Source organism: Manacus candei, unplaced genomic scaffold (genome assembly GCF_025592945.1).
Source record: "Manacus candei isolate 608988 ecotype Guabito, Panama unplaced genomic scaffold, ASM2559294v1 h1tg000003l, whole genome shotgun sequence".
NCBI lineage: Eukaryota > Metazoa > Chordata > Aves > Passeriformes > Pipridae > Manacus > Manacus candei.
In genome coordinates, this window is record NW_026138051.1 from 3,921,562 (window position 1) to 3,933,748 (window position 12,187).

At 37.2% G+C, this 12,187-nt stretch overlaps 1 protein-coding gene across 5 annotated transcripts in view; it reads right to left on the reverse strand.

Annotated features, from left to right (window-relative positions):
• The window catches only part of SLITRK4 (SLIT and NTRK like family member 4), a 122,182-nt gene that overhangs the window by 76,582 nt on the left and 33,413 nt on the right, over positions 1 to 12,187 (reverse strand). For all 5 annotated transcript variants that reach the window (XR_007904766.1, XM_051789085.1, XM_051789094.1 and 2 more), the window contains one exon: positions 7,375 to 7,484. The gene's annotated coding sequence lies outside the window, so the exon portion shown is untranslated. The remainder of the gene's footprint in view (positions 1 to 7,374; positions 7,485 to 12,187) is intronic.

Below are 12,187 nucleotides of genomic sequence, written 5' to 3' on the forward strand. Positions count from 1 at the left end.
TAACAAAAAAATGGCAGTGAGGCTGAAGAGGTATCAAACAACTGAAATGAGAGAAGTGTAATTTTCCTAGTACTTTATTCTGACATTACTTAATGTCAGAATAAAGTATTTAGCAGAGAAAAACAAACCGAACTAACTAAAGAAACAAACAAATAAACCTCCTCACCCAAACAAATCAATAGCCTATGACCTTAACTAGGCACACTAATAACTCAATTAGAAATACAAAACCAATCTGTGATTCTTTTCCTGAGAAAAGCCCAGTGAGCTTATTCTGCCATTAATGGTTGATTAGTTGTCCCTGTGTTTTCAGACACTTTGTAAAGAGACTATGAAGTCAAGACTGGGGTAGGAAAAAATGGAGAAAGATAACTGGAAAAAAACCTAGGCCACAGTATGAAGGCTTTTTTTTTTTTTTCCCTTTAATATTGCAAAATTTTGGTTCACTAACTGTAAGTGAGAACAAAAGTTTGTGCACAGGTAGATCACAAGATCACAAAATAATTTGGATAGGAAGTGATCTTTGGTGGTCATCTGGTCTAACCACTCAAAGCAAAGGAAACTGAAGTTTGATGCAAGTTCAGATGAAGTGAGGCTGCTGAGGGCACTGACATTTGAAATTCTCCTGGGGTGGGGATTGCACAGCCTCTCTAGGAGATGGGTTTCCCTGTTGCATAAGAATTTCCCATGTTGCAGCCTGTGACTGCTCTTTCCTGTCCTTTCACTCTGTATTTCTAAGAACACTCTGGCTCCAACTTCTCTGTAACCACTCCTTAGGCAGCTGAAGTCAGATGATTTCTTCAAAGTGAACAAGCCCAGCCTTTTTGTACAATCTTTATTCCTTATATGCTACATTCTCCTAGGCACCAAGTGCCTCTTACTGGACTCATTCCCCTTGGTCAATGTATCTTTTGGGCTGGGAAGACCCAAACATGGCACTGTATTAGATGAAGGTTCCCAAGTGCTGAATAGAAAGGAATAAGCACTTGTTTCACCCACCTAGCTGCATTCTTATAAATGGAGTCAGAATGCAGTTAACCTTCATGCCAGAAAGGCATACTGCTAATAATGTCAGGGTAATATTGGAGGATAAGCAGTAAAATGAAAATTTAATTTTACCATTATCCACAACATTGTTAGGATCCAGAATTTAGGCCAACTCACTACCCAAGGACAAATTTTCAAGCTGGTAATGTACATACAAGAAAAATTTTAGTATTGTCTACACAGTGTAGGTGTGACAACAAAGAAAATTGAATTTTTTTAGTTCTAGACCATCTTCCTTCAATAATAGGAAATGCGATCACTCATCTAAGACCCAAGGGCTAATCCCAACCTTTTTGGAACATCCTGTGACATACTGAGTTCCTTCAACTCCCACAGACTGAAAATGGTAAAGAATAAACACATAGGAAGACCTGTCTTTGATGACCAAAATTGAGTTTTCAGTCACAAATGGAATTACTTCTCCTTCTCATTCCGTCTTCTTTGAGCTTCCTACAGGACTTATTCCTTTAAATTCCTTATTTGGGAAGACATGATATTTAGAAACACTTCTGATTGCTTCTAGAATTCATGATAAAAGATCTGGTTTTGAGGGGAGCTTTTATTTTTTTGCTAGCAAGAGAAGTAATTCAAACTAATTTTAATAGCTGCCTTCTTTCTATCTGCTTACAATATGTTCATCTGTTCCCCAGACTTTAATCACAAATGTGCCAAGTGTATAGTGCAACAGTTAGATGAAGCACACACTGGGGGAATAACAGAATCAATGTGCTTAATCTGTTCTTAATCCTCTCTTGTGTGTAGGAGACCTGCCTGTGCTGCTGTTCCACACACAGACACAGGGGCTGATGTGATTTATGCAGGTCTAGTTATGCAGCCAAGCCTTCCTTCAAAGAGACTCAGAAGCCATCAGAAGGGAAGGGGGAGAGGCAAAAGAGAAATTGTGGTAATTATTTTCACTGTCTGAAATTCAAGAGAGGCATCTATTAGCAACATAATGTATGGAGCGGTCAAGAAAGAAAGAAAGATGTCAGCATTTTTATGTTTCTGCTAAAAATGTGCCTGAGACTTTCTCGACTGCAACAGCTATAGACTTAAATCAATGCCAGCAATGTTTAGGGTTCATATGGATTGGCAGTCCCAGGCAGGTGACCAAATGTACCCAACCCTAAACCCTTTGTGGGTGTTGCTTCATCTCTCTCAACCAGCCACTCCTCTTCTGCCAGGCACTCAGAACTGTGCCCTGCTGCTCTCAAGTGCCCCTTATTTAGATGCCCTCTCTGTCAGAGTGCAGGAGCACAGACCTGATGGACAGTTCAACGTGGCACTGAGAGCTCAAGGACTCCATCTGAACAAGGCAGGTATTTTAATTCACAGTTTCTCTGTGACTACTTTTTCATTTCAGTGCCAACTCAAAAAAGCATTTAAGTAGTTCTTAAGCCACAAGTGCTCAAAAACCTTGTAAAAATGCTCCACATATCCAGAAAAATGTGTGCCAAATGTTGAGCACACACATACCTACCTCTTGGAACTAGGTGACCCAGACACATTCTCAAGTGCTCAGCTGAATTAACAGCATAAAGTTCTATTCTAAATATGACCCTCCTTAACTGGTACTTCTTTGCTTCATATATCTATTCTTCTTGCAACACTTCATGCTATGCAGCAAAGCAGACCATGTCAGGAGTAGGCAGTGCAGCGAGGACATCCAAAAAGACATGAATTTCCTCCACTCCAATGCAGGCAGGACTAGAGAACAAGACAGGTTCCCTTCCTCTTCTTCCTATTTCTCCATCTTTTCCTAAAAATACTCACTGTTTTCCCCTTTGTTACCTTCCCATAAAATACCTGTGGCCATACTAATAACTCATGATCCACTGTGGCTCAGATTTTAGAAAAATTTCTGATTTGAGGCTGAAGGATAATAAAGCAACTGAATGGGTTTACAAAAAGGTGTAAAGTTGAACTCACCCTGTCAATCTCTCTGAAGAATAGGAATACCATTATCTTGGATTTAATTCAATTCCCATTAGAAAAGGAACGACTTGGAGCTGTTGGTGTGAAATGATGGCACCATTTGGTGTTATTGAGGTATGGGAGGACAAACAGAGTGACAGAAAACCAGAAGCATTTTAAAACGTCATGGTCTACAAAAGAATGGACATTTTATAGCTTAGTCATGATCATGAGAGACAGTCAATCGTGTCCTTTGCAGAACAGTTTCAGATTTCATTGCCAAAGAAGAATGTAAAAAACAGTCCTAGAAGGACCAATTACAATTCTATCAAATCATTATAAGGCTTCACCATATGCCATTACAAAATCAGTAGTTGTGAAAGAAACAATCATAAAATAGCCAGACTGCATCTTCATAACATTTCTATTGGTTTGTGTCAGTATTCATTTGGGAAGTCTTTAATCTGTATATCTATATGTGCAGAAGGAGTATGAAACACTAGCATTTCATATTTAAATTATGTGCTATACCTGTCCCGTTATAAATTTTCCCTCAGACATTTTGCTTGCTTTTAAACAGAAGAAAAGAAGACAATGATGGTAAATTCTATTTGGAAAGAGAAGGGTCCTGTGTAACAGAGCATTGCAGTGACATCTGGCACCAAATACTGTATTTCTGGGGACTCCTTTGTTTCAAAAAAAGGAACAAATTTACTCTGTTCATTAGACAGGTGCACCAATTTTAAAATGGGCGTCCAATGAGACTTGTTTTGCAGAAAAAAACCAGATTCTTCTGTCCACCTTGCAAATTCATAACCCTCCTCCCAGATTAAACCAGAAGGCTGCAATTGATTCATCACTTCTGAAAATCTTAGCATTTATTTTTAGTCAGTGCAAGAAGAACCCCTGATTTTGACAAAATCCCGTAACACAGCCTCCCTTTCAGAGTAAATTACGGACAAAATTATAAACCAGCAAAAATAGAGGCCCATAATGGAGATGATGACAGAATTTTAATTATACAGGGCATGAAGAACAATGTAATAAAATTAGTGGGGAAAAAAACCTGTCATTTAGTCTACGATGTGCCTGATGACTTCTCCTCTACAGATGAACCAAGTGCTTGGTTATATTCACTCAGAAATTAGTTGCCTCGGGCCTTCAATGCTGAAAATGCTTTGTACCTTAAATTCACACATGAATTTCTATTAATCATAATTTGGAGCACCTCTGTAAGAGATATAAAGACAGAAAATGAATATTTTCAATTCACAGTTATCCAACTTGTTTTGGCAAGTGATGCAGCCAAGGCTTGGAATGGACACTGCATTTGGAAACTGCAGTTAAATTAACTAATTCTCTGTAATCTATACACTTAATTCACAAGTTAACTTGTTCAAAGCAATATTAAGATATCCACTTAAGACACAGTTGTTTAATTTAGAAAGTCCTGAGTCAGTATTAGAAGAATTCTTTCTAAATGGGTGAGATTTTAGTTTCTTTCCTCTGTGTAGGAAAAGAGAGGGGTGCCACAGAAATTATTAGGGTTATGCACAAAAATCTCTTACCACATGGAATACCTGGAAATTTTTAGGTCTCTAATGTTAGTTTAAAGACAACAGAGAAGTGCCAGCTGATCTACATTGGCTATTTTGACTCTGGTGCTTCACAGGCTCTGAGGTGATAAATTCCCTCCTTTACGAAATTGAAAAATTCCCATAAATAACATTTGCCATTCAGCTCTGCTGAACATTAGCCAGAGGTGTGTAATTTCCATTTGCACATGCATTTTCCTCTGTGTGTGTAGCTGTGATTGCAGGGTAATGGAGAACCATATTTTAGCACTTAGTCACAGAAAATGATAAAACTTCTCTCAAGTTTAATCACTCCCTTTTCAACACAGTTCAAGTGCACAACAAACTATTGCTCACTGTGAATTTAGTGGGGTGAAAGGGGTACCAAAGCTGCAGCTGTGTTGTTTCAGTCTGCTTTCTTGAAAGGGAAAAAAATCCACGAGTTCTTTAATAAGCATTTACAAGGAGAATAGAGAGATGAAGTGACCTACTGGTGTGGAAGGTTCTAACCCTCCCAGTAATCTTATTGCTTGGTAAGATTGCAAGAATCTTGGTGTGTCTGAAAGGTTTTAGTAAAGTGTCTTTGCAGGCATTTGAGGAGGAATCATTTTCTGGAGATGTTGTTTACCAACAGCTCCTTCTTCAGATACTTATGACCCTTTTATATCTCTTTTGACCCAAATAATTTGTTTTTGCTTGCAAGTAAAGAGTCATTCCACTAAAAGCAAATAATTTCTGTGTGTCTTTCCAAATGATCTTCAAAACATCAAGCACAGTCATGGATGCCCGAAGACAGAATAGTATCTTCATAAAAATGCAAATTATTCCAATTATAATAGCAATCAGAGTCACAGAGAGCAAGGGATTTCTCAATTATAGCTCTTGTGTGGCACTCAACATTCCCACTGAGACACGGCAGAGGAAAATACAACAATTTAAACAGTACTGATGTCCATTACCTTTGTAATTCCTAATGGCATGAGTATTATTTAAAGACTGAAATAAATATAACTCACAGAAAAGTAGCATAAATTCTAAGCAAAGCTTTTGATTAGAGCTCATGTAAATACACTTTGATATATTTTTCACCAAAATTTTAGAAGACAGACACAGATGCTGAAAATTATCACAACCACTATTTGACAACTAGGTTCCAACCTTGATTGCTCATGCAACAGCAGGTAAAGATCACAATTGTTCAAGAGAAAATAACAGGCCAAATATCACTCAGTTCCTGCTCCTTGGACAAGCAATCCAGAGCTGTTATAATTAAAGCTAATAAAAATTAATTACCTCAATATAAATACTTTGCATCATGTCTGGATCTCAAAGCACTCCACAGGAGAAATCCCAGCTTTACAAATAAGGAAATAGAGACATGGTGAAGGAACTAATTTATTTATTGACATTAAGTGTGCTAGAACGGGGACCTTGACCCACATTTCCCTTGGGCCATGTGCATTATTGTATGCACTATTCCTCTTCATCTGAGTTTCCTTTGAGTTTAGATCCAATTCAGATTGCAGTCTGTCTGAAGCAGCATCAAGATGACTGTAATTTATAGGTCTGCCTTAATTTAGACAGGATGCATCACCTCTAAGAAGCCTAATCCAGGGTCTAAGAATCATTCAAATTAAAAGGAATTGGTCTTCCCTTGTGTATACCCTAGTCCAACATACATACTAATAGTTTTACTTCACCTGTCAATGAATTTTCTTGGACAAACCCAAAATACTCTAGCTGAGCAAATGATGTGCTGTAAGGTTCTTTGGATGCTGTTTACAAAGATGATATTTTTCAGTGCAGAATCTGTCTGTAAACACTTCTATTTTTCACTTACAGACTTGGGGAAATTTTTAATATTGGAAAAAATAATTAATTGCTAGCATGGTCTCCTCATACTTTGAGGTGCACAAGTAGCAGTTATTAAAGTCAAGAGGTTGGCAGAAGTGACATAGCAACTAAAAAAGGTTCAGCTATAACTGCAGGCAGCAGAATTTAATTTTCTAAAGCACTGCATGTCTGAGAGAGATTTCCTTCTGTATTTGGAAGATAAGTCATTATATGCAAAGGACAGCCATGCTGGTTTGGCACCACTGCAGAATCAGTAGTCGTGCAGCAGCAGGAGGCAATACTGACTACACATTAAACAGATTAAAAATACTACATTTTAATGCACCATCACTCCAGGTTCTGTCCTTCCTGGGGGCTGCTCTGGTGGGCTGTTTCCTTTGTACAGGATGCCCATACCTGTCTGCACTCAGGTTTCATGTCTTAAAAACACTGTGATGGCTTTCAAAGAAATGAAATCCATCTATCAGAAGGAAAACAGCATTCCTAGAAAGTAGATTTATAGTTCAGTCTTCTAGAACAGTTAATATTCAGGATCTAAATGTTAATATTAGTTGTTAAAGTTGCAGTAAGTAAATTGCAGGATTTCAATGCACCTTTCATGAGAGCTGGGTGAATTGCTGTATCATTTTTTTCCTGAATTCGGAACATTGTGTATCTCACAGTTGCCCCATACCTCCCATCCACAGGACAGAAGGAAAAGAGAGAGGGAAGAGAAATGGTCTTATTAAAAAGTACAGGGACTACCTTTGAGAAAACAGAAAAATGTTGGGTCTATTTTGGAAGGCATAATGGGGACCAGAGAAAAGAAATTAATCCTGTACAGTGTCCCCAAACACTTATTCCACATTTTTGTTGATCTGTTTATTTGTTATTTGTTTATTTACTACTGTAAATAATTTCTAAGTTTTGGCAGAAAGTCAAGGCACTTGACCTTGACTTGGTTATAAATCAGGATATTTTATTGCTTCATCTTTCTCAGACTTACCTTTCCATTTGCTCCCAACTCTTACACTCTTTTCTACAGATCTCTGCAACTAATATTTCCCTTGGTCCTCTTATTTGGTGTCTTCCAGTCCGCTAGAACCATCTTTTGTACTGAAAAAGAAAGATATTTGACAATGAGAAACTGAGAAAAATAGTTTGCACAGGTTTCTTTATATCCTCAATAACTCTGAGGTCTCTAAACCAACTTCCATGAGATGTTTCCATTTCTTCTTTGTTCTGTGGAACATCTTATATGTTGTCTACCTATATGAATTACTGAGTGCTTAGAGATGTGAGGGCTAACATTGATGGTATATGTCCTTTTGTTTTTCCCCACTGAACTAGAATTTCAACCATGAAATGGTTTGGTATGTGGAAAATATGGAGGAAACAATTGGTGGAAAAAAAGTGGACTGGAAATGGTAAGGTAAGGGGCAGGTCCTTTTTGAAACTGAAACAATCTTTGGGAAAATCAGCTGGCAGTTTTAAACTGGTTGGGTTTTAGAAATAATTTTATTATAAATAGAATGGTACAAGGGATTATTTGTAACTATAATTTACCTAGTTTCAAAATAAGTTTTCCTCTGAAAGAGATATTGTAAAGTGGTGACTGAAGAGGGTCTTGAAGAGTCAGTACATGATAAAAATGGAAAGGGATAAGCTGCACCTATGCTTGGATACAGCACTGGAAGGTTGTACTTGGATGTGAATTACATGGATCAAAATATTTTAAGATTCAATATACATAAAGTTATATTTTAAAAATATAACTAAGGAAAATTTTTTCTTTATTATTTTCTTCCAGGAGAAATTTCAGCAAAGTGCATCTTTTTATAAGTGGATGAGTCTTATGCTTCTTTTCTTTTGCTGTGCACAGCTTTAAAAATGAGTAAAGATTCAGGAAATTTTTTGGCAGGATTTGTCATACACAATTCCCAGCCCAGTTCTACAGTTGGAAACATAAGCCAGTATCCAGAAGCCTGATGATCCTGGCCAACATGGCCAGGAGCCTAATCTCAGCTCATCAGTCTTTCTTTAGCCTGAAATCTTAATTTAAAAAAAAAACAAACAAAACACAACAAAACACAGAAACCCAAGAAAACCAAACTGAACAAAAAAAGACACGGTCTTTGAAAAGCTCTAGTAAAGTAAGTTCAGGAAATGTCACAATCCCCTGGCTGCAGTTTGGGTTTTGTGCCCATTTTCCCCTCCCACAGGTGTATCTTACACCCTGGGGGCTGAATCCATGGAATGAGATTCACAGTCTGCTCCAAGAAGAAATGCAGCCTGTCCACCACCACTGAAATCCTGTCCAGGAATTTTCCTCATATTGTCAATGCTTTCACTCCCTGTTTTATGATGGTCTACCTTTTTTCTTCCTGGCATCCATTTTCTTTGGTTATCCATGGAATGATTTGTTTTACACAGCCTGAGCACAGCATCTGTGCAGTATTTCACCCAGGGGGTACGAGATGCATACACAGACAGACCAAGACCCAGGCACTTCTTTTATTAGAATTTCTTTATTATTATTAGAATTCTTTTTTTATTTTATTAATTATTTTATATTAGTACTAGGCATATAAATAGACACATACTCGATATTTTCAATCAGTAAGAAAAGACAAATTCTTAGGGATAAGGATAGAATAAATGTCAGGTATTGTATGAAACTGGGGAAAGAGGAAAGAATGTAAGGGAGATCATCTTTGCAGTGATCCTTTGGGATTTAAGAAAGGTACCTTTAAGAAAGGGTATGTAATATGGATATTTATTATATAATAGTATTTAAAACCCAACTTGTCAAAAATAATTAAAGAAATGTGGTACCATCAGGTGTTCTATAAAGAGATCACTGAAAACATACTTTTCTGAGTCATACCCATGATCAAACCAATTTCTTACATATGTAATAGGGAAAAATGGGGAAAGGCTCCTTTATTAAACACATCTAATCTGTCTGAATTACTTTAAAACATTATTTCTCATTATATAAACCCAATATTTCATCTTTGAGAGATCCTAATGAGAGAGTGCACAATCTTTCTTCCCTCAAAATGTTGCTGATATTATTTCCAGCTGAATATTAGAGCAGCAAAGTTTTCTTTTCAGGATTACATCAGTAAAGTTGCACTAAAGAAGATTTTTTCTGGTGATGAGCATGTCCACACATGTGTTGCAGGCAAGTTAGATGAAGAATAAATCTACCAAAGTCATGATGACATGCCCTGCCATCTCCACACTTACTGAGTTATTGGCAGCTGGGAACACAGAGTGAACCTTCACTGCAGGAATAAATGCTACTGTCATGGATGCTGCAATCCCACCAACTCCATAAGTTCAGGCCACCTGGCACCATCAAACTCATCTGTTTAGGAGTTTGATTTAATAGCAGTTTATGGATCCAATTGCCTGGCACGAAGCTGCCCAAAAATATTGCAAAAATAATCATCAGCAAGGAGTGAGTGGCCAAAACTCAGGAAAAAGCACTATAAACAGCTCTCTTAACCTTAAACCTTCATATGTGGGAATGCTATTATTCTGTTACAAAGGCAGCAGTGCCAACAGGTCTGAAACCTTAAACATTCCCTCCACTCTTTACTGTGTTTTAAACTCTACTAACATTCACAAAGGCTTATTTTTATTAGGAAAAATTAGCCCTGAGAAACATAGTGGCAGTCTCAAGTACCAGGTACATTTTAGAGCATTAAGCAACTAGCAAATTTTCAGACACACTGTTGTGGTTTTCTCCTCGGGGTTATTATCCTGGAATAATGGAACAGCCTCTTGCCTAAAAACCTGGAAAGTCCAACATGACAAAAGGTTTACATTTCAATTACCAGCTTCATCTGCCCATAGGAAGCAAACATTTGAATATCAGATTTTGCTTCCAAGCACTGGTGGAAACTTTTTGAAAAACACTTTGTGAAAAACACAGAAATATTTGCTGTCTAAAAAAATGTGTGCCAAAATAGAAATAACTTTTTTTGGGGGGGGGGATTTTTTTTTTTTTTAGATTTTGAGGAAAGCCACGTGGTGTCTATATGTCTTTGTGCCATTTTTCAGACAGGTTTGATTATCAGATGTTTTCACTGCTTGATTATCTGCCTATCAGTGCAGCTTGTGCAGATCATGGGAATTACTGTCAGACCAGCCCAAAGGATGCCAAAACATTTTCTTTTCTGGTGAACTGCAGTAGTTTTTCTCTTTGAATGATCCCACCAGATATCTTGCTATTGTCCCATTTACTTGGTAAAGAGACTCTATATGTAAATAAAGCATCAGCATTTACAAGTGTTCACAGTTATTTTCAAGGGGGTGGTGTGGGGAAGGAGGTAATTGAAGAGCAAACAGTGAGATTTTGGTCTATACTGGAAAACGTAACACACTATAGTCAAAGATTAAAGCAGACAAAATTGCTGAATTTCCAGCTGCTAAAAATTCCGCAGGATTGCCCTAGGTCCCTGGAAAGATGAAAACATGGGATCTTTAAAGCTTAAGGTAGTTATCCAATAATTTTGGAGAGCCAGAGTCAAGAAGGTCAACATTTCCAGCAACACCTTAGGATTCTGTTGTGTTTGATGATGCTGAGTTCTATCTCTGTTTCCAATAGAGACCTTTACTAGCAAATCATATTTCTTGGTTAAGAAAAAGCTGATAAAATGTTGTGATAGCATCCTACAGTCATCATGGAGGGAACAATTGTTATGGCAGAAGGAATGAAATATACAGTGACAAGCTGTGGAGGAGCTGGTCTTGAAGAAAATAAAAAAAGGTTCCCTTCATGAAAAATTGCAGACTATTAGGGATGAGGGTTGCACTCATTAAGGGTGAAAAATCAGCTGACTCAAAGTGTTTATAGATAATCTGTGATACATTAGCTGCATTCTTCATTGCACTCTATCCTTAAAAACTCCTTTTCATTAAGTGTTGTGTTTATGCAGGTATGTTTTATAATAATATTTATAAACTAGGATGACATATTAGATCATCCAGCCCATCTCCTCTATCCAAGTGTTCTGATTTGCTGTATTTTAATTAATTCATTGTACTAATCCACAATACTATGAGATTAACATGCATTTGACCCTTTATATCTCATAAGCATTCAGAAATACTTTTGACATTTTAACATTTCTAGATACTGGAATCTCTTTAGTCACAGTAAAATAATGATTACTTAATAAAATTCTCTAGAAAATGGTCCTAATCCATATCCTTCAATGGAAAGGCCTCTGCCTAAAGCATCTCACCTATGGCTAAATGGAGGCATTAACTGAAAACATTTTGATTTTTTAAAACCTCTACTTATTTCTATCAGCTTCTGTTCAGCTCAGTCCACCAGCATATGCACACTGCTTGGGCAGAACAGTCTACAACAGTTCTTATCCTACCCATGGAATTCTCTTTCTTTTATTCAAACCACTAAATGATGTTCTTCAAGACTGGTGAAAAAACATTTTCCTTAAGATTTTACCCCGTTAAAAATTTTGTTGAACCTCATCAACAGATATAAAATAAGTGAAAGAAAAGAAGACTTAAGAAATGGGAAGAGGAGAATGATTTCTACCTGTGCCACCACCCTGCACCTCACAGAATGATAAAGGGGTTAAATAGGCAAACAAATTCCTAAAAAAACACAGATCTCTCTGTAGACCTTAATTTCATAGGTTCTGAATCAGACTCTTACAGGTGGATCAGTATGCATTATTCCCCAGTCACTTATCCCCAGAAATGCCCAGTTTTACAGAACAAAGACCTCATTCTTTCAAAAAGGGCACTTCACCTGCATTTTACCAACATTTGAGAGAAAT